At 45.0% G+C, this 23,663-nt stretch overlaps 1 protein-coding gene across 2 annotated transcripts in view; it reads right to left on the bottom strand.

Moving 5' to 3' along the window:
- Abr (ABR activator of RhoGEF and GTPase) overlaps positions 1 to 23,663 on the bottom strand; it is a 198,132-nt gene that overhangs the window by 151,150 nt on the left and 23,319 nt on the right. The window contains exon 1 of one of the 2 annotated variants that reach the window (XM_076936284.1): positions 754 to 1,257. The exons of the other annotated variant lie outside the window; for it this stretch is intronic. The gene's annotated coding sequence lies outside the window, so the exon portion shown is untranslated. Of the gene's footprint in view, positions 1 to 753; positions 1,258 to 23,663 lie in introns of those variants that run through there. 2 annotated transcript variants of the gene reach the window in all.

Below are 23,663 nucleotides of genomic sequence, written 5' to 3'. Positions count from 1 at the left end.
ATCTCTCCTGACCTCCACATACATGCTGTGGTATTCATGCACACACACACACTCCTCTCTTCTCTGTCTCTCTCTGTCTCTCTCTCTGTCTCTCTCTCTGTCTCTCTCTCTGTCTCTCTCTCTCTCTCTCTCTCTCTCTCTCTCTCTCTCTTGTCTCTCTCTCTCTCTCTCTCATAAATGAATAAATGTAAATTTAAAATAATTTAAGTAGAAAATTCCCCAGGCCAGGCATCCCATGAGTTGCCTGTCAGAGAGACGGCTTGGTCCAAGACTCTGTCCTTTATTCTCTTCCTCCCTGCCCCTTTCTACTCTCTTAGCTTTCCCGGAACACAGTGAGATCTACAGACAACAGATCTACCTTCAAGCCTCCACCCCCATTTCATTTCACTGTGGATGTTTTGTCAACTTGAGCCATGGTGAAGGTCTGTAGCCCTGACAAGATGCAGACAGAGAACCACATTCACACGCTTGATGCTTTCCTCATATCAATACCAGGACAGACAGCAGCAGGGACATACCACACACACACATTTCCCAGGCCCTATCCACACAGCCAGACACCAGAAAGAGTCAGCACCATGGTAGAGCAGTTGGCCTAGATGAGGCTAAGCAAAAGCAGTTTGAGCAGGAGACCTTCAAAAGTGACCCTCAACTAACAATTTTCAACCCTCACATCCCAAGGGTCAACATGAGACTTTTCCTACAGTCAATAAGAAGACTCCACCTCAGAGCCCACTCCCTCAATGTACTCACCTCTGAGTCCCCATCAGTATTTGGAAAGATGCCACCTGAAGAAGACACAAGAATTCTCAAATCCCAATAACCCAGACATCAAATTCAAAGGCTCCAGTCTCCTTAGCTCCAAGGCAGCAGAATTAAGTCCAGCAGAGGTCAGAGCTCACAGGCCGATCCTCTGTCCTCCTGTGGTCCTCACTGCCCCGAAGCTGGCTATGCCACTCTTTCAGCCAGAGTTCTGCAGATGCATCCCAGCTCCAAACCTGCTCTGCCAGAAGCTCTGACGCCACCCTCCTGGCTGGCTCAGTCCCCTCAGGCTCAGGAACTTAGAGCCAGGCAACGACTTAGAGCCATCAAGGAAATGGAATCAAAACCCAGGAAAGCAAAGACAAAGAAGCCACTGACCCTGAACAGTGGTGCTTGCCATGGTAGAGTCTTGTTCTACAGATTTAAGGGTCCAGCCCGAGGCTATGTGGCAGTGTCTCTTTAAGCATCAGACCTCTTTTAAGGCAACTTCTCTCTGCAGTCAATTCCTATCACTACTGGTCCTGCGGCAGAGAACAGGAACTCTTGGGCGCCATCTGGTGGCCACAGTGTCACCTCAGCTGCACGAGGTGTTCTAGATAGGCAACCTCCAAGGACCTGGACTCAAATCTCAGCTTTCCCACCAGACTCTATGTAGGGCTGCAGGTAACCACTGTGAACAGAGTCTGAGAAAGCCAGGAGGAACAAGAATAGTGTGGGCAAAATACTCTTCCGTTGGACAAACCCTCCAGGAACATTTTTTAAGAGTAAATTTTATTTTTACTTATGTACATGCTTAAGTATCTATGTGGAAGGATATGTGTGTGTGTGTGTGTGTGTGTGTGTGTGTGTGTGTGTGTGTTCCTGTGCAGCTGTGCATGTGCACCCTTGGAAAACATATTCCCTTAGAGCTGGGAGTTACAAGCAGTTGTAGACTTAGTGACATGTGGGTGCTAGGAACTGAACCCAGGTCCTCTGAAAGAACAGCAAGTGCCCTTAACTGATAAGCCATCTTCTAGCCCCTCCAGTAAAATCTTTTTTGTTTTTGTTTGTTTGGGTTTTTTGTTTTGTTTTGCTTTTGCTTTTTGAGCTAGGATTTCTTTGAGTATCCTTGGCTGCCCTGGCACTCACTCTATAGACCAGGCTAGCCTTGAACTCACAGAGATCTGCCTGCCTCTTCTTCCCAAGTGTGTCACTCCTGCCCAGTCTTATCCAGCAACATCTTCAATGAAGAGATTGCCATACCTCCCTGCTTGCCAGCTACAGGGGCTTGGGACACAGCTGAACATAACTTTGTACTCTCATCACAAGACAGTGCTTCTTAACTGGAAAAGGAGTAGCTGTCATTGAAAGAAGTAGCCGTCATTGCTGTAACAAAAAGGGTTTTATGGTTATTGTTTTCTTTGGTTTTTGAGACAGGGTTTCACTGTGTAACAGTCCTGGTTGTCCTAGAACTCACTTTGTAAACCAACTTGGCCTCTAACTCTGAAAGATCTCCCTGCCTCTGCTCCAGGCTCAGATCCTAATGTAGGGAAAGTGAGAAAGAATGAGACAGGTAGCAAGTCAGTAGAAGTTGTCAAGGATCTGCTGGTTTGAGCAGTCCCAGGCTCATTAAGCTGATGTCATAGACCGGATGCTCTGACGGAAGTCTCCCTGCATCTCAAAGCCACAGACAGCATGCTGTACGAGAACTCTCACATGCCATTTCCCTTTTTCTAAGGCACACTTACAGCAGTATCTGGAGAAAGGCATATTATTCTCCTCCTCCCCCACCCCCACCCCATCTCTCTTTTTAGCAACATTAGGGATCAAACCCTGGGTCTTGGGCATGTTAAGCAGGTGTTCTTCCACTCAGCTATACAAACCTAACCCCCACTATTATTTTCATAGCCTGTCAGACCCTGTGACCACCGTCCTGCATATCCCTTTGGACCACTTCACACGCACACCACTTCCTGCTCCTTCCTGCAGCTGCCTGACTGTACTTCTTGCACAGGTTGATATAGCTGGTGTCTTAGGGTTTTACTGCTGTCAACAGACACCATGACCAAGGCAACTCTTATAAGGACAACATTTAATTGGGGCTGGCTTATAGGTTTAGAGGTTCAGTCCATAATCATCAAGGTGGGAACATGGCAACTTCCAGGCAGGAATGGTTCAGGAGGAGAGTTCTCCATCTTCATCTGAAGGCTTCTAGCAGAATACTCGCTTCCGGGCAGGTAGGATGAGGGTCTGATAGCCCACACCCACAGTGACACACCTACTCCATAGGGCCACACCTTTTAATCCTGCCACTCCCTCAGCTGAGCATATAAAAACCATCACAGCTGATTAAAATGTTCTGTCGTCAGGGCAGTAGAGTAGGCTTAGTGCTCAAGAACACTTGTTGCTCTTGCAGAGGACCTGGCTTCAGTTCTTAGCACCCACATGGTGGTTTACAAATATCTGATCCAGGGGATCTGATATTTTCTTCTAATCTCTGTGGCACCAGGCACACAGGTGGTACACAGGCAAAACACATACACATAAAATAAAATACATCTTTAAATAAAGTTAAAGAAAATGTTCTGTCCCTATCCTGGCATGGTGGCACATACCCATTATTGCTTCCTGTAAGAGGCTGAAACCGGAAGACCACAGTAAGCACAAGGCCAGCCTGACTGACTAAGATCCTATCTCAGGAAAACAAATCCCAACACTGCTTCCTCCTCTCTGCCTGAGCATACTTACATTATGGTGTTAAACTGAAATACCACTGTTTCTAAGGGGCTTTACCTAACAACCAAGCCAGGGAGACCTGCTTCTCTTTCTCCGATTCCTTGGTGCTCTTAAAGACCATTCAGGGCCTGGAGAGATGGTTCAGAGGTTAAGAGCACTGGCTGCTCTTCCAGGAGACCCAGATTTGACTCCCAGCACCCACATGGTGGCTAACTATCATCTATAACTCCAGTTCCAAAGGATCCAGCATCCTCTTCTGGCCTCCAGGGGCACTAGACACACATGGTGTCAAGACATACCCACAGGCAAAACTCCCATATGCATAAAATAAATGCTTTTTTTAAAAAATTAAGACCATTCAGGGCCATCTCTTGCTAGACAGTGAGCTCTCTTTTCAGCAAGCCCTAGCATGTTGTTCAAAGGGTGGATCAAATGAATGAATGGTTCCTGGCTACTAAGAGCCTGGAATTAAGCAGTATGGATATTTAGCTATCTGCGTTCCATCAACTGGAAATAAATTGTCTGGGCTGGATGGCTGACATGTGGCCACATCCTCTGAAATGACTCCAGGGGAACCTAAAATCAGATTTGGGGCAGGACAACTGCTGCTCTAATTATTCTCTAACTGCTCATACAAAGCCCCAACTAAGAACTCCCCAATGCACAGCCTCCCCAGCTCAGCAGCCAACATCCTATGCTGCACTCTTTTTCACCCAATCAGGTTCCAACATAGAAATAAAATAGAAACCTAGAAAAGATTCAGCCCACTAAGGGAATTTCAATCTCTGAAGCTGAAGCCAGAGTCCTTCTCTAGACCTGTCCCAAATTTGCAAGGCAATTTGGTTTTGGAGTAGAAAAGTGAACTGTTGCTTTCGTAGAAGAACACAGCCTCTGGAGGCAGCCTGCTTGGCCTGAAACCTCTACTCTCTGTAGGGTGGAAGGCCTGGGAATCTGTGGAAGAAGACTTAGGTTGCTGGGGGTGATGTTGAACTGCTTTGCCTAGGCTAGAGCTGGAAGCCTCCCAGAGTTGACTTTTTTTTAAGATTTATTTATTTATTTACTTATCATATATGAGTACACTATTGCTTCCTTCAGACACACCAGAAGAGGGCATCGGATCCCATTACAGATGGTTGTGAGCCACCATGTGATTGCTGGGAATTGAACTCAGGTCCTCTGAAAGAGCAGTCAGTGCTCTTAACTGCTGAGCTATCTATCCAGCCCCAGAGTTGACTTAATAATGTACTCACATCTCTCTAAGCCCTCTAAGCAGGCAGACTGGAAATCTGCTTTTCATCTAATGGGAGTTGTGGAACCTGATTCTGGCCTCCTGCCCACTCAAGGACCTAGTTTAAGAGGGTCCACAGACAGGCTGATTAATAGTGGGAGAACTGAGCGAAGGAGACCTTCTGTAATGTGGTGTGCCTGGATCCCCAGGGACTGTTGAGTAACCCATAAAGTCCCAGAGAATGCAGGACTCACCTGGTCTGTTGGGGCCTGCAAGGTTTCATTGATTGAGCCTTTACCATAGAAAATTACCTGAGGCTATCAGGGGCCATATACCAGGGGTGTGTGTGTGTGTGTGTGTGTGTGTGTGTCTGTCTGTCTGTCTGTCTGTCTGGGTGTTACAGAGCTTGGTACTAGGATTTCATGCATGCTAGGTAAGTAAGCACTGTATTACTGAGCTACATCCCTACTCCCCCAGGGGTTTAATCCAAGGTTCTTGCCAGTTTTTCCCCTGCTACCTAGTAAGGCTGTTCTGGTGTATTTAACTCACTTTAGGTCCTATCTTTCCTATCCTGTGCTATGGTTTGAATATGATCTGTGCTCCCTGTATTCATGCAAAAGTCTAATTTGTAAAGTCGTGTGTTAATAGTATTAGGAGGGTAGAGACTTGAGTCCTCTGAAAGAGCAATACATGCTCTTTAACAGTTGAGCCATCTCTTCAGCCCTGAGTTTGGTTCCCAGCACCTGCATGTGAAAGTCTAACATCCAAATAGCCTGTAACTCCAGTTCCAGGGGGCCTGACACTCTCTTCTGGCTGTCTTAGATACTTACAGAGAGAGAGAGAGAGAGAGAGAGAGAGAGAGAGAGAGAGAGAGAGAGAGAGAGAGAGAGAGAGAGAGAGATCCTTTTTTAAAGGAGGGTAGAAACTTAAATCTGCATGGTCCTTTGAACTGGGGACTTTGCTTTGTCTTATTGTTTGTTTGCAGTGTTGGGGATTGAACCTAGGGCCTCACATTGTAGACAATCCTTCTGCCAAGAAGTCCAAATGAGAGAACTTTGAGGAAATAATTAGGTCATTAAGGGAGAGCTTCATGATTGAAGCCCAGTGGCTTTATAAAGAGAGGGAGAGGGGGAGAGGGGCTGGAGAGATGGCTCAGTGGTTAACAGCACTGACTGCTCTTCCAGAGGTCCTGAGTTCAATTCCTGGCAACCACATGGTGGCTCACAACCATCTGTCATGAGAACTGATGCCCTCTTCTGGTGTGTCTGAAGACAGCTACAGTGTACTCATATATATAGAATAAACGAATCTTTTAAAGAGAGGGAGAGAGAGAACGTGGAGAGATGCACACATGCTCTGCCATAATGTCATCAGAACCTGGCCTATGCTGTTTGGACTTCCAGCCTCCAAAGTTCTGAGGCAAATAAAACCCTTCTTTATAAAGTAGGCTGCCTCAACAACTTTATTACAGTAATGGAAGGGCAATGAGAAGAGTGTAATAATAATGTGACAACCACAAATATGTATGTTTATTGTGCCAGTGATGTGGTAAACAGTTTATGTTTACCTGGGAGACTGAGGCAGGAATCACTTGTGCTCAGAGTTAAACCAGTTTGGGCAACACAGTGAGACATTGCCTTTTTTAAAAAGAAAAGAAAAAAAAAAAAAAAAAGAAGGGAGGAAGGCTGTGGGTATAGCTCACTTGGTGAAGTACAAGCTAAGCATACAGAAAACCCTGGGTTTGAGCTCAGCACCATATAAAGTCAAGTGTGGTGGTATACATCTGTAATCCCAGCACTTGGTGGGTAAAGGCAGGAAGATCAAAAATTCAAGTTAATCCTCTGTTACACAGAAAGTTGGAGGAAAGCCTGAGACGTAGACAGACAAGGAGGAAGAAGAGAAAGATAAAGGATGGGGAAGAGGGGCTGGAGAGATGGCTCAGTGGTTAACAGCACTGACTGCTCTTCCAGAAGTCCTGAGTTCAATTCCCAGCTACCACATGGTGGCTCACAACCATCTGTAATACCCTCTTCTGGTGTGTCTGAAGGAAGCAATAGTGTACTCATACACATAAAATAAATAAATCTTTAAAAAAAAAAAAAAAAAAAAAAAGGATGTGAGCGCTACAATGGGTGCCTGAAGGAAGATGTGCTACTCGAGGGTGCTGCCTTAACAGGAACTCAGGGACTTGTGGTTTGAATGAGAATAAGCTTATGGGACCCCCATAAGCTCCCGTTTGAATACGTGGTCCCTGTTGGTGAAATTGTTTGGGAAGTATTGGAGGTGTGGTTTTGTTGCAGGAGGTGTGTCACTGGAGGTGGGCTTCAAGGTTCCAAAATCCTACACCAATCTCATTTAGCTCCCCCTGTCTCATGGTTATTGCCTCTCAACTGTTGCTCCAGCCCCATGCTCCCTGCCATGATCGTCATGTACTCATCCTCTGAGACTGTAAGTCCCGACAAACTGTTTCTTCTATACATTGCCTCAGTCGTGGTGTTTTGTCACATCCATAGAGAAGTAACTACAACAAACCCAACAGAATTTGCAGCTCTTCTTAGGAGAGGCCTGACCTCTCCCCTTCAAAGCACACCTGACCTTAGGAGCAATTTCCTCTATTCAGTTACTGAAAAGCCCTTTAGTTAAGGTGTCTCCAGTGTCACCAAGATTTACATCCTAGACACCGTGACTATGTTAAACACATTGTTTTCAGCTTTCTAGTTGACACCCGTTGTGGAAGACAGATTCATCTCCCCCACTTTAAAAGAGAGGTTCTGGGTCACAGGTCCAGCAAAGGGTAGAGCGAAGCTCACACTGTGGTCTGGCTGCCACTGATAATCACTGGAGAGGAACTGTACTTCAGGCAGCACGAGTACAGGATGCTGACGTGGATTTATCAGCAGGGATTTTGTATGTTTTCTTTCTCTTTGATTTTCTGACAGTTCCATGCATACATACCATATATGTGATTATATTCACTTCCCACAATCCTCTGTCATCTCCTTTTCCTTTTTCCTCTGCACAAATTCTTCCCATCTTGTCCCCCAGTGGCTATATCATTTAAGAAAATGACATCCCTCCGCAGAAACCGTCAACAAGAGCGCCTCGGAATGAGATGAGGCTTCCTGGGCACCTCCTCTATCCATGACGGCAGGGCAGATATCTACCACTGCTGTGTGTTCATGACTACAGTGGCACTTCTCCCAAGCTGGCTTCAAATCTGCAATCCTCCTGCCTCAGCTTCAGTTACTGAAAAGCTCTTTGGTTTAATATGTTCCCAGTGTCACCAAGATTAATGTCCTAAACAGTGTCTAGGATTACAGGATGTGCCTCCATGGCCAGCACCAGCAGAGTTCTTCAGCTGCGTGACAAGAGAACTGGCAGTGCCAGAAAGGAACAAAGACAGACTGCCATGCTTTCTCCTTAAAATGAGGTCTAACACTTCTGATATAAAGCCTGTGCCTGGAGGGTCCCTGGTGGTAAGGGCACTTAATGATTTTGGAGCTAACTAGACTCTAGGCATCTCTCTCACACAGGCAGCCCTAACCTGACATAGGCTCAACTAAGAATTATAAAGTAAAAAAAAAAAAATGTTTCATTTTTGTTACTGGAGATGGAATCTAGAGTCACTAAGTACATGTTCTGCCAATGAGCCACACCATCAGTCCATGTAAGAGATGTTTTAATTTTTTTTTAATAGTGGGCCTGTATCTGTGTAGGTGTGATGTGTGGGTGGGTAGACAGGTGCCATTATACATTCCAGGGATCAGAGGACGACTTTTGGGTGTCAGTTCTCTCCTTCCACTGTAGGTTCTGAAGGCTGGATTCAGTCATCAGTCTTGCACAGCAAACAACTTGAGATGGCTGAGCCATCTCACCGGTCCCACAATGAACATTTTGAGGAAAAGCATCTCAGGGGAACACAGGAAGAAACTGAGCTAATAGCTCCATATCTTGTCTCAGCCAGCCCCTTCCCAATATCCACACCTCTGTTGCCCAAAGTTTGAACTTTCTGGAACACTCTCTGCTCAGTGCTCTCAATAGCGCTGCATGACATTCTGGGAGAGGATAACACCATGTGATTCACTTTCTTTCTTTCTTTCTTTTCTTCCTTTTTTTGTTTTTTTTTTTTGTTTGTTTTTTTGTTTGTTTGTTTGTTTGTTTGTTTGTTTTGGTTTTTCGAGACAGGGTTTCCCTGTGTAGCCCTGGCTGTCCTGGAACTCACTCTGTAGACCAGGCTGGTCTCGAACTCAGAAATCCGCCTGCCTCTGCCTCCCAAGTGCTGGGATTAAAGGCGTGCGCCACCACCACCCGGCTGCGACTCACTTTCCTAAGGAGGTACAGCTGTGCATCTGAGAACCTGCCACACAGGAACTGGAAACACGAAGGCTGAGGCATTTCAGTTCCCTTGCAGAGCCATCTGGGCAGGAGCCCTGTGCAGTGCTCAGGAGCTACCTGCTTTAGGGGGTGCTTCCCGAAAGCAGCAGCCTTTCCTGGGCCCAGAGCTAATTCAGAGCAATCAGGACCCAGGCCCTGCCAGATCTGCTCTGGGGTGACAAAACAACAGCCTGGTGGCTCTCAAATCTGCCCCTGCCTGCCTCTGCCAGAGCAGGCCAGCAAATGCCCAACTTTTATCTGACAGGCAGAGGACAGCACAACACTGACCTCTTGACCACTCAGATAGTTCATGCTCTCAGGACTCCTCAGACACAGACATAACTCAGAGAAAACCTGGCTCCCTTCTCAAAAGTCTTCTAGACAACTCATTGCCCAATTCTTTATGTGCCACACTTGATTATCTCCCAGCTTCCTATTTCTGTGTGATTGTGCAAGCTTCTCTCCTACAAAGCCACATGCTTATCACATGATAGTAGCCACAGGCCACCAGCAGAGGGAGGGAGGATGCTGGGAAGTCTCCTTTCCTGGATCCCATTCTAGTTCAAAACTGTGAGTAGTGCCTTCCCATAGCCAGCATTCTTAGCTTTGGCTCCCCTGGGGATCCGCACAGGCAAGGACAGAGTTCAGAAGGCAGTTCCTAGGCTCCTTTCCTTTACATACTCAGTTGGACCTGGGCTCCAAGCCTTCTCTTCCCCTCAACTTCTAACTGTTGTAGCAAATGTACCCTAAGACCCTGAGATCAAAGCATTCTGCAGGCCGAGGAGGCAGGGACACGTGCTGCTGTTGCATCTGGCTGACTAGAGCCTCAATGCTTGGGTTAGTTCTTCAAGGGGCCCTTTAGGAGAGTGAAGCTGTTTTTCATTAGGGTTTCAGGGTTGTTTTAATAAGAGAACCTCTTTGTCTCCCACCACAGTTAAGCCAAGAAGAGGAAGCTGCCACAGAGATGTTCATTCTCTGAGCCACACACACAGCTGCACACGTACATAGGCCACACTTCCTCCCAGGCCTGACAGGAACCTTGACTTCTGCAGAGACCACTAACCCCAACACCAGTACCCATGGGCACATCAGGCCACAGCTGAGCTGCTGAGGATTTCCAGTGTAACTTCAGGGCCAAAAAAGGAAGAGATTTTTCTATTGCCAAAGAGTATTATGACCCCAAGACACAAACAAACTGACTTTCCATATGACTCACCTGATTCTACAGGCAAAGGTATCTGTGTCCAAGCACAAGGTACCCTCATTCCCTGCCCAGACCCTCATTCTTCTAAGCAGGCTACTGAAGGTGCAAAAACAGCTTAGAAATGATCAGGGTTACAAATGCCTTGTTTTGGAAAACAAAACCTATCCTCAACTCTGCAGGTGTCAGGGACAGATACAATGTGCCAAGGTCCTGCCACCAAGAACACCCAAGCTGCTGACTCAGAAGCCACACCACAATTAGCATCCTGTCATTTGCTCGTTTTATACGCATTTCATGTATCACCGGGAGGCCACAGAGAGTATGAAGCGTGTAGGCTATTTTTTTGTATTGTTTTTCATTTTTGTGGTGCTGTGGGTTTATGCTTTTGGACAAATGCTCTACCACTGAACTATACATCCAACCCCCTTATTTAAAACATATTTTATTCTTACTATTATTATTTTTTGTATGCGTATAGATGCACACATGGAGGTCAGAGGACAACTCTTAGGAGCTGGTTCTCTCCCGCCACCTCGTGGGATCCAAGGACTAAACTCATGTCATCAGTCCAGCAGGCAAGTGCCTCTATCCACTGAGCCATCTCAGCACACCCCGTCCATAATTGTCTTAACTGCATGTTTATACAGTAATTTAATTTTCTCTGCTGTAAAAGTCATTGAGTCACAATAAAAATTCCTTTTGATGGGGGCTGGGAATACAGCTCCGTAACAATGCTTGCCTAATACACACAAAGCCCTGCCACTGAGGGGAAAATCTTTTAGACACTAAAAGCAAACTATGACTCAACGCACCACCCCACTTAGTACACAACAGGGTCATTGCACACTTGAAATCAGAGTGGTTCTGCAGATGGCCCTGGAGTTTCTCAGCCTGATCACTGGTAGATCCGTCTTCCTTCATTTTCTTCTACTGTCCCATTCCATCAAGCAAGGTGATTTCTACCTAAATGAGAAATGACCTCGCTTCGTTCAGGGCCTGTTTGGCCACAAACACAAAAATGAGACCGTGTATAAGAACTCAAGTTTGCTCACAGCGTAAGATGTGTCTGGTCTCTTTGGGGTGAGAAGTATTGCTGGATTTGCCATGTTGTCTGGGGTCACAAAGGATAAGATCAGAGTTGTAGTGTTCCCTGATAAGAAGCCGAGAACTATTCCTGATGGAGCCTTAGCTATTCCTTCCTTTGGGCTAGTTCAGTTTTAGCACTTAATTGGGGGAAAGTCTTCTGTTATCCACTTGTCAACACTATCAAGGGCCATATCAGTGGCATTAGCTTTTCAGCAGTGGAAACAGAGTGAGGGAGGGGTGCAGGAAGCATTGCTATGAAAAAGGCTTGGTCCACCACACAAACCTCAGTCTTAACCCGAGGGGGAACAGAAGGCAGAGATGCCTTCCAGACTATCACTCTGTGGTACACACAGGAAGTGACATCACATGCACAACACCCTCAGGTTGACTAAGCTCTTAGTGGTCAACTTTATGTCTTCACATTTCCAACATATTCTGGGCACAGCCATTGGGAAACTCTGGGAGAGAGAACCTTGAGCTTCTAGTTACTCATTCCAAGTGGCTGCAAACTTCATAAGCATTTCGAATTTCATCTTATTTTACTTTTTAAAGACAGGGCCTCACATAGCCCAGGCTGGCCTCAAACACACCTGCTTTGGCCTCCCTAGTTCTAGAACTTCAGGCATGTACTATATCATATCATATCATTTATTTTTTTAAAAACAGGGTCTTTTAAAATTAAAATATTGTATTAATTAACTAATTAATCAATTAATTTTAAAGTCAGGGTCTCACTAAGCTGCTCTGGTTGTCCCAGAACTCACTATATAAATCAGGCTGGCCTCAAACACACAGAGATCTCCCTGCCTTTGCCAATTTTAAAACCAAATGCTGGTTTTAAAAGTGTGTGTCACTCCACTCAAACAGGTATATCCTACCTCAATTAGCTCAGCATTTCTGACTTCATAAGCCTCCACACAATCACAATAAAATCAATAATATCTGCCAGCACAGCTACCCAAGTTCTACAGCAGTGAAAGAGGCAGTGTCCAAGTCAATTCACCTATGACAATGAGGCACAGGACATACTTGCCAGGAGGACACAATATTGTTAGTGTGGCTACTGATAAAGCTTCTCCTGGGAATGCCACAGCCCAGCTTGTGCCAGACATCAGGCAATCTTGTTAAAATGTTGCTTTTCCCATCCTCACTCCCAAGTCAGGAATTTACAATCCTTATGCCAAGGTAAAAACTGTCAGTTTCTTTAATCTTAAAAGCAGGTGCAGCAGGGCATCTCTTACGGCTGTTTATAATAGCTTTACCAAGCTAGCGTCTGAGCTGCTGTTGTTGCTGCAGCAGAGTTTAAACAGTGTAGCTCAGATGTGGGTCCTAGAAACAGTGTATCAAGACTTAAGACCTGCTGTCTTTAGGGAAAATCAACTGAACTTTGATTTCATTTGCTGACAGATGAGGATAACAGGACTGGAGAGATGGCTCAGCAGGCAAAAGTGCTTGCCACTAAGGCCTGATAACCAACGTTTAATCCTCAGAGCCACATAAAGGTGGAAGGACAAGACTCCACGAAGTTATTCTTTGACTTCCACATGCACACCATAGTGCGTGTGCACACGCACATTCACACATGCTCACACACAATAATAAATAAAATGATTTTTAAAAATGAGAATAGTACTTTTTCGTCTCATGTCCTGACCTGGTTAGTTTTATGTCAACTTGACACAAGCTAAAGTCACCTAAGAGGAGGAAACCTCATTTGAGAAAATGCTTCCAGATCAGGCTGTGGGCAAGCCTGTAGGACATTTTCTTAGTGATTGATAAGAGGGTCCAGTCCATTATGGTTGAGGACACCCTGGGATAGTGGCCTGGGTCCTATAAGCAGAGTGAGCAAGCTATTAGGAGTAAGCCAGTAAGTAACACCCCTCAATGGCCTCTGCATCAGCTCCTGATTCCAGGTTCCTACTCAGTTTGCATTCTTGCCTTGGCTTCCCTCAATGAACTGTGACTCAGGATACATAAGCAAAAAAAAATCCTTTCCTCCCCTCGTTGCTTTTGGTCATGGTGTTTCAGCAATATTAACCCTAACCAAGATCCCCCTTCAAAAGTGTCAGGGGAAGACTGGAAAGATTGCTCAATGGTTAAGAAAGCACATATTGTTCTTGCAGAGGAACTGTCTTAGTGTTTTGTTGATGTGACAAGACACCATGACCAAGGCAACTTACAAAAAAGAGGTCATTGGAGCTTACAGTTTCAGAGGTTGAGTCCATGACTATCCTCGTGGAGAGCATGGCGGCAGGCAGGCAGGCAGGCAAGGAAGCAGGCAGGGAGGGAGGCGGGCAGGCATGGCATGGCAGTAGAGTAGTTGCTGAGAGCTTATATAGTGATCCACAAACACATGGCAGAAGAAGGGCTAACTGGAGCATCCATCCCCAATAACACACCTCCTCCAACATGACCACACCTTTCCAAACAGTTCTACTAACTGGACTAAGCATTCAAATACATGAGCCACTGAGGGCCATTCTCATCCAAACCATCACAGGACCCAACTTCCCAGAACCTGTTTTGAATAGCTCACAACCACATGAAACTCCAGCTCCAGGGGATCTGGCCCCTTCTGGTCTCCTCAAGCGTCTGCACTCACATGCACGAACGCACACACACACACACACACACACACATAGCAATGAACTAGCTCACTGAGATGGGTAAGGGGACAGATGAGGTAACTGATAAAAGACACCAGCATAGGCATCCTCCAGCATAGAGACAAAGAGTGCATACTGCTCTTGCAGAGGACCTGAGTTCAGTTCCCAGCATCCAAAAAGGGCAGCTCATAATTGCCTGTGACTCCAACCCCAGGGGTGTCCAATGCCTCTGGCCTTTGGACATGCCACACACACCCAATTACAGGTGTCTACAACCATGTTGACAATTCCTTGTTGATGGTGGGTTTTGTTGAGGCTAGTTTCAAACTTGTGAGCCTTTTATCTGCTGGCCCTTATTAAGTGTATCCCCTTAATTGTTTCGGTATTCAAGAAAACCTAGAACAGTGGCTCTCAACCTGTGGGTCACAACCCATTTGGGAGTCAAATGGGTTGATCTTTTTACAGTGGTCGCGTAAGACCTCCAGAAAGCAGAGATTTAGATTGAGATTCATAAAAGTTGCAAAGTTACTGTTATGTAGTAGTAACTAAAATAACTTTAAGGTTGGGATCACTACAACATGAGGAACTGCATTAAAGGGTGGCAGCATTAGGGAGGTTGGGAACCACTGCCCTAGAATAGGGAAAAGATCCATCTAGAAGGAATACAATCCCTTCACCTTAAATTCAGAGCTGTCATGTTTGAGAGAGACAAGGACTTGTTGAGCATGTGTGATGCCCTGGGTTCAACCCCTAGAACCACAAAAATTAGTTAGGCATGGTGCTAAATGCCTGCAATCCTACACTCCAGAAGCTGAGTCAGGAGGATCAAAATGCCAGGGACCCATAAAGATGTCTCAAGGGTTAGAAACACCTGCTGTTCTTCCAAAGAACCAAGGTTCAGTGTCCAGCACCCACGTGGTTGCTCACACAAGGTGCACATACAACCATGCAAGAAAAAAATTCAAACATATAAAACAAAGTAATCTTTAAAAATAAATTTAACTGAGTGGTGGTGGTCCTCATCACACAGGCAGAGGCAGGTGGATCTCTGTGAATTCAAGGCCAACCTGGTCTACAGAGAGAGTTCCAGGATAGCCAGGGCTGCAAATCAAGACTTTGTCTCAGAAACAAAAAACAAAAACAAGGTATTATCTTCAAACCAAAACCAAAAAGGGGGCCTGAAGAGATGCCTCGGTGTTAGAAAGCACTTGTTTCTCTTGCAGAGACCCAGGCTCAATTCCCAGTATTCACAAGGTGGCTCACAACCATCAGGAACTCTATTCCCAGTGGGGGTTGACAGCCCTTTCTGACTTCCTTGGGGAACAGGCTTATGTTGTGCACAGACATATGTGCAGGCAGAATATCCATACACAGAAAATAAAATATATACATAAAAATTTTGTTTTAAGCTTAAAGCTAAGGAAGTCAAGGGTAGAGTTCGTTCAACAGTATATCACATGTTTATAATGCATTATTATGTCCTGGATTGGTCCCAACACCCCCCCCCATACACACATGCCCACATGTAATTAACTTGGAATAGGCTTGAATTGTAGTAAGGACATATTTCAAACAGAAGAATGCTTTTTTCTTTTGGTTTAGTTTAGTTTGGTTTGGTTGGGGTTGGTGTTGGGGTTGGGATTGGGTTGAGTTGGGTTGGGTTTTGTTTTGAGACAGGGTTTTCCTAGCTGTCCTGAAACTTGCTCTATAAATCAGGCTGGCCTCGAACTCAGAGATCCATTTGCCTCTGCCTCTCTGCCTCTCTACCTCTCTGCCTCTCAGCCTCTCTGCCTCTCTGCCTCTCTGCCTCTCTGCCTCTGCCTCTGGAGTGGGATTAATGGCATGCACCCCCATACCTCCCTCCCAGAAGAATGTGTCTACTAGCAGATTCAGCTATTCTTGGGCCCCACAGTTTACATTCAATGGCCATCTCTGGAATAGTGACACATATCTGTAATCCTGGCTGCTTGGAGACTGAGGATGAAGGAGTGAAGGACCTAGGGCTTCAGGCCAGCCTGGGAAACTATACAGCAAATTCAACACCAACTAGACAATTTACCCAAACTCTGCTTAACAATTAAAAATGGCATGGAGGGGCCCTAGGGTGAGGCTGGTAGAGATGTTGCCTAGTGGTAAGGTGCTTGCCTAGCATGTACAAGCTCTAGGTTCAATCTCCAGCACTACACACCAAAAGAAAATCTCTCTTCCTAGTACTCACATCAGACTTCAGTGTGACCACTCATTCTTGGTTGTAAACTGAATGACTATCCAGTTTATTCTCAGTGAACAGACTTCAAATACAAACACGCCTCGCCTCTGCCTCACTTCTGTGAACAAGTCTGATTCTCAAGGGGCCCCAGCTCTTGTGTGTTCCCCAGTGTACAAAACACCCTTTTCATGTTTTCATGTATTGTCTCTTAGTAAATGTTTCATGAAATTGGCTGATCCTGCTAGGGAAGGAAAGACAATCCACAGTCACAATTAATAACCAGCCAGATTATAGAGTCTGGAAACTAGACTGCTGGTTTGAAGCTGAACTTACCAAGCCACACCTAGTTTCCCAACTTGTCCTGGTCAATGTCGGGTCACTGGGTCAAGGGGAACTCCTTGGCTATCACTTCCAACCCCAGCAGGGCCAGCAAATGATTCCTTAGCAAAGTAGGGAGGCAAGGAGGTCCTGATCATATGAAGGCTCTGTGGCCTTTAAACATAAAATCCTGCACCCATAGTGAGTGATTGAGGGCATGCAGAATTACCTTCTTTTGCACGCAAGACTAGTCTAGCATCAAATGAGAAGTCCCATTGCTGCATGACCCCTCCCATGGTGATGGCCAGCAGGCAAGGGGTATTCCAGGAGGTGCTGACCAAAGTGGGAGATGACAACAGACTTAACCCTTTGTTTTGGCTTTAAAATAAATAGGGTTTCATTATCTAGCCTCCAGTGCAAGATCAGCTGCTAAATTGCTGAGCAGAGACAAGAGAAGGCACAGCCCCAGTCTAGCTGCCCAGGGGCAGGGGCAGGGCCAGCCCACATCCTCTCCTACAGCTCACTCCAATGTTATCTGAATTTTCGATTTCCCTAGAGGCATCTTGGAATAAACCATCTTGTATAATCTTCCCTGGAGAAAGTTAAGGGGTGGGGGTGGGGGGGTGGTTCCTTCTTTGCATGGAGCTTAAAATGGTCCAGCAAAAGAGAAAGGTAAAATCCAAACAAGATTGGCTGGAAATTCAAATCAGGCAGGTCATGTCCAGCTCAGGTCTCTGAAAAAAGAGTGGAGAGGGTTGAAAGACTCAGCTCTGCCCAGTGTCTCTCTGCCTCAGATCAGTCTTAGTTTTTAAGCACTATATTCCTAGGGTGGGGGTGATAGCAGTTGTTAGCGCTTTCCTTGCAAGAGGAAGGACCTGCGTTCCATCCTCATAATCTATGTTAAAAACAAACAAACATAAAGCCCTTGGGCATGGTGATGAGTCTGTAACCCCAGAGCTGGCAGAGGGCTGGCCAGCCTACTCTACTTAGGCACCTCTGAGCTATTGGGAAGTGGATAAAACACATGCAGCCACACAAAAAAATTCTTCTCTCTCATATGTTTGCAAGAGCTGTAGACTATTTCTCAAAAAGGAACCAGCTCTTCAAAATGAGAAGATGGCCCATCAGTATGTTACCTCAGGGCTCAGTTTTCTCTTTTTTATAAAGCAGGTTTCTAATATGAACCTTTCACCAGGGTGGTAGTGCATACCTGTTAACCCAGCATTCTGGAAGCTGAGGCAGAAGGATTAGAAGTTTAAGGCCTAGCCCATGCTACACAGGGAGTTCAGGTTAGCCTGGACTCTGTAATAAGACCTTGTCTCAAAAAAAAAAAAAAAAAAAAAAAAAAAAAAAAAAAAAAACCAAAAACAAAACTAACAATAATAGTAATTGTCCCTTATGGTTTTGTATAAATCAAACAGTGCACAAATTAGATCCAAATCCTTGTAGGTATGCCATAAAAGGACAGAATAAAAGACAGAATAAACAATGTACAACACACATTTACTCAAGTTCCCTGGGGTGGGAGTGATAGGAATTGAGAACTGACATGTTTTATTCCAAGTATTTCAGTATATATTTTTGAATTTTTTATTCTGAAAATGAATAACTCAGGTGTTTAGTAAAGGGCTTTTGCTACAGCAGTCAAATGTTGACTTAAAACTTTTTTTTTTTTTTAAACAACCGGGCAGTGGTGGTGCATGCCTTTGATCCCAGTGCTTGGGAGGCAGAGGCAGGCAGAGTTGAGTTCAGGGCCAGCCTGGTCTACAGAGTGAGTTCCAGGATAGCCAGAGCTACACAGAGAAATTCTGTCTTAAAAAAACAAAAACCATTTAAATTATTTTATGTATATGGGTGCTGAATTTGCATCTATGTCTGTGCATATGTGTATGTGTGTGGTAGACAAGAAAATCAGAGACGGTATCACATTCCCTAGAACTGCAGTTAAAGATGGTCGTGAGGCACCATGTAGATATGTAGGTGTTGGGAACTGAATCCATGTCCTTTGGAAGAACAACCAATGGTTGGTTGGTTGGTTGGTTGGTTGGTTGGTTTTTGGTTTTCTCTGTGTAGCTTTGGCAGTCCTGAAACTCTATAGACCAGGCTGACCTTGAACTCAGAGATTCACCCACCTCTGCCATTCTGGGATTAAAGGAGTATGTCACCACTGCCCAACACAACCAGTATTTTAACCACCACTCCAGCTCTATTAATGCACTTTAAAATATCTTTATTTAAGTGACAGGAGGGTTGTGAGAGAGAGCAAAAGAACCAGAGTGAGAGAGAGTGCACATCTGTGCAGGAGCTCCCAGAAGCTAGGAACAGTACCAGATCGTCTGGAACTGGAGTTACATGCATTTGTGAGCTGCCTGTGATGGGTTGCTCTAGATCTTCTGAAAGAGCACCAAGCATTCATAACCACTGAGCTATCTCTCTAGCCCCGACATGTTGAGTTTGAAACAGGTCTTCCAGCACGTGGGAGGATTACTGAGAGTCTCTAAGTCAAGCCTCCAACCACAAAACTGAGATCTTCATTTGAACTTTTTTCTGCTTTGGTTATAGGCTCGTACTGCCATTTCTGGCTTTTACACAGATACAGAAGACCCCAATTCAGGTCTTGTGCTTGCAAAGCAAGCACTTAACTCAGCAAATCAACCCTGAGTCTGGGCACAAACGACTATGACACCGCATTTGGCTGCCAGGTCTTTTTTTTTTTTTTTAAGATTTATTTTTATTATTTTTAATTGTGTGTAGGTGTGTGTCTGCGTGTGGGTATGTGCAGTGAGTTTAGGTGCCCACAGAGGCCAGAGATGTCAGATCATCTGGAGTTGATTTTATGCTACTTGGCATGGGTGCTGGGAACTGAACAGAGCAGAGCAGAGTTCTTAACTGCTGAGCCATTTCTCCAGCTCCTCATTTCAGGAATCTAAGCCTCACTCCACATTTGAGAGTCTGTACAATCTACTGCATTAACAGATTAAGGACAAAAAATCATATGAACATCCCAACATGTTTGAGCAAAGCATTTGTGAAAAGTCAAAATGTATTTCGACTTTAAAATTGTAGGAAAAAAATCACTCTTGGAAACTAGAAATAAAAAGATAAGGTTTATTGAGTCAAATGATTATGATGGTGCTCCTTGAACTTGAGGCATGAGGTATATTCACATTAAATCCAAAAAGTAGTCAAAGAATATGACAAAGAAGAAACAGCCAAGAATGTAAGAGAAGATGCCGAGCCTTATCTGTAATCAGGACACATTAGACTGGAGCAACTACCAACAGTAACAAATGATGGTGACGATGAGAAGGTATGGTTAGGAGTAGAAACATAGCTCAATAGTAGAGAACTTACCTACCATGCCCAGAGCCCTGGGGTGAATCCTCAGAGCCATAAGAAAAAGGTACAGTGAAGATATAAGCTGTGTTAACCATTTTTCATAGGACAGTTTGACTGTGCCTATTGATATTAAAATACATGTGTTTCTTAACTTAATGACTCCGTATCTAGATTTTTCCTTCTCCCCTACCCCTCCTGCCCCCAAAGTCTCACTATGTAGACCAAGCTGGCCTGCCTCTCTGCCTGCTGGGAGATGGAATTAACAGTGTAGATTTTATTTCATGTATGTAAGTATCTGCTTGCATGGTGTGTATGTGTACCGTGTGTGTACCTGATGCCCACAGAAGAGGACATCAGATCCCCTGGGATGGGAGTTACAGGCAACTGTGACCCATCTTGTGGATGCTGGGAACCAATGCAGGCCCTTTGGAAGAACAGCAAGAGCTCTTACCAGCTGAGCCATTTCTCCAGTCCCACATCTGGATACTTTTTTTTTTTTAAACTATTTATTTATTATATGTAAGTACACTGTTGCTGTCTTCAGACACCCCATAAGAGGGCATCAGATCTCATTACAGATGGTTGTGAGCCACCATGTGGTTGCTGGGATTTGAACTCATGACCTCCGGAAGAGCAGTCAGTGCTCTTAACCACTGAGCCATCTCACCAGCCCTTTTTTTTTTTTTTTTTTAAGAAAACATTTATTTGTGTGGTCCATGTTTCTGTACTATACATGGCTTCTCATTGTAGTATTGTTTGGAATAATAAAAAGTAAGGTACCCTGTCAGGAATTAGAGTTATCTTCTGTGCCTTTTCTCCATCGAGAACACGGGGGCTGGAAGAGATCTTGTAAGCGTAACCTTGTAGTTTTATAATCCTTGAGGCAGCGCCTCTTAGAAGATGAGCCATTTTGGGGTCACTGCTGTCAGAATTCCTTCCCTGCTTCTGTCTAGGAAAGAGATGTGAGCAGACCCACTGAGTTCTAAGGGTTTAAAAAAAAGTGTTCAGAGTACCAAGTGCCAAGGATGAGGTGGACACTAGAAGCTTCTCTGCTAGGTTGACCTGGATAACCTGTCACCTGACAGACAGTCCCACCTATAATCTGGAAAATGGAGTGTGAAGAGCAGCGATTCAGGGCATCCAAACTACCTAAGCACAGAGGAGTTGATATTTTCTCTAAGAATAGCTGCCTGTACTAGGTTTCTCAACAGCATACACCACCAAAACTTGCTGGCCCATGAAAGGAAGTCTTAGATCCCTTCTGACAGGAAGAGGCTGGCTATTGACAACATCAAGTTCTCTGCTGACCTAGGAGAACATCAGCCCTGACATGGCTTCCTTTATGGTCGTGGCTTCGGGAGGAGGCTGCTGGGTTTTCTGCATGTGGACACTGGAGCTGAAGAAAGATGGCAAAATGCCAAAGGATATGGGAAAGATGGTGGATCAAGTACTCCCACTCCTGTGCGCACTGACTGGTCAGCAAAGGTGTGCCATTTGTTGTTGCTGCTCCCCATTTAAACAACAGCGGTTGCCAGGTGTATATAAAGAGGAACCTTGAGTCATGCAAGCCAGTTAGAGAAGGCAAGCCTTTAGCTTGTGGTCTGCATTTATGCCCTTAGTATGGTCTCTGTGGTCAGCATTTATGCCGTGAATGTCATTTACCAACCTGGTCCCACAGGAGGACTCCCAGTCCTTGAAGCAGTGTGACTCTTCTCCTTGAGGTGCTGCTGGGCACAGAGATCAATGATGTTTGGGTTAATGGTGCCGGCATCCCTTTCATAGATATGAGTTGTTTATGGTAGCCCAGAATTGATTTCCCATGGGTCATAAAGTCACACAGACAATGCTTTCCTCTCTGGACCTGCACTGAAGTGGGTGTGTTTTACTGCCTACATCCTTCTCTCTTAACCTTCTGATTCATGGTGGTTTGGTTCCTCCATCAACACTGAGATCTGTAGGAAAAGGCTTTTGTTGACTTTTTTATTGATTAGATTGGAGGCTATAAGCGCTTCAGAATGGTTTTTAAAAACATCAAGGAAGGTTCCACTTACCAAAGTCCAGCAGGTACGCCTAACTATTTGTAAATTCAGCAAACTTGGAAACCACAACAAAACAGTCTTAACTACAGAGGTCTTGACTCCTGAACAACACACACTTTCCATACACCCACATCTAAATTAACAAAGACTCTTTTCTCTGAACAAGGAAAACACAGACACAGAAGAGAAAGGACTGAGGGTTCAGAAGCTCAGTTACATTGGCACTATGGGTTGTCACTTGTCACCTGGAAAGATCTGACTCTAACACCAGAATCCCCCTTCCCTGGAGATCAGCCAGGGGAATAAAGTATAGATACAGAAGCGGGGCATGAGGCTGTCAAATACTACAATGACTATCTGGGGACAGGAAAGGGTCAGCTGCATGAGTCAAACCTCAACCAGTCAAGGGACTGGAAACAGTAAATCTGAGAAAACTTTGTGCCATTGTCCAAGTGCCACTCAGTTTCGGGCTACTGTGTTTTCTTTGGAGCTAAAGGTCACTATGGGCTCCTTCCATTTGCTGGCTCCAAACACAGATGGGTCATTTTATCAGCTGTCTAGCGATATCTTACCTACTCACACACAACTCAAAAAGGACTTTCTCTCCTTGCTCTGCTTAGAATGCTTCAAGTTCTTAAGAAAACTGGTGCTTTTTCTTTCTTTTGTTGGCTTCTTTTCAATGTCAACCTTTGAGTTGTGGGGGCAGAAAGGGACCTATATTTAAACTTACTAGACATTCATTACCACCTGACAGCAACCTTCGGGAAGCCTGCCAACCCCTGGTGGCTGGAGTTGGTTATTCACAATCTCCTTGGCTGGATAAAAATGCAGATTACAGAGCCTGGTGCTGTGGCACACACCTACAGTCCCAGCTACTCAAAAGGCTGATGTACAAAAAATGGCTTCTTAAGGCCAGAAGATACACTCCAGCACGGATGGACAGCGGGAGGGTAGTGTGACAGCTCAGAATCTGGTGACTTGATCCCAGAACATGCGTGGTGGAAAGATGACCAAATCCTACAGGTCATCCTCTGATCTCCACTCACATGCTCACCTGTGAAATTAATAAATACTTTTTAAATCCCAAATCTTGGTTCATCCAACACCAGCTGCCTCCACCATGCCATCCAAGTTTGACCACAATGAGATCAAAGTCATGCACCTGAAGTGCACAGATGTTTCCAGTGCCACACCCACCTCAACCCCTAGATTGGTCCCCTCAGTCTGGCCCCCCTCACAAAAAAAAAAAAAAAAAAAAAAGGCAGAATTACTAGGGCAGACTATTCAGGACAGGCCCAGACTAAGGTGGTATCTTCTGCCTCTGCCCTGATCATTAGAGCCCTCAAGGAACCACCAAAAAAGACAAAGAAGCAGAAAAACAGTGAAGCTGTGACTTTTGATAAGACTGTCAACTCTGACCAATAGACAATGACCAATTTTAGGTTTTGTTTTGTTTTTATTTGGTTTTCTGGGTTGTTTTGTTTTGTTTTGTTTTGGTTTGGTTTGGTTTGGTTTGGTTTTTTGTTTTTGAGAGAGAAGTTCTCTCTATGTAGCTCTGGCTGTCCTGGAGCTTGTCATATACACCAGGCTGATTTCACAGTCACAGAGATCCTCCTGTCTCTGTCTCCTGAGTGCTGGGATTAAAAGTGTGCTAAAGCACACCTGTAACCCCAGTCTTTAGCCACAGAACTTCGTTGGAACTATTTAGGAGCTCCTCGGTACTTCACAGCCTGTGGATAGCAATGTGAGGGCACCACCTCGATGACATCATAGATGACATCAG

The sequence above is a fragment of the Arvicanthis niloticus genome, chromosome 6 (assembly GCF_011762505.2).
Source record: "Arvicanthis niloticus isolate mArvNil1 chromosome 6, mArvNil1.pat.X, whole genome shotgun sequence".
NCBI classification, from domain to species: Eukaryota; Metazoa; Chordata; class Mammalia; order Rodentia; family Muridae; genus Arvicanthis; species Arvicanthis niloticus.
This window is presented reverse-complemented; position numbering and strand designations above follow the sequence as displayed.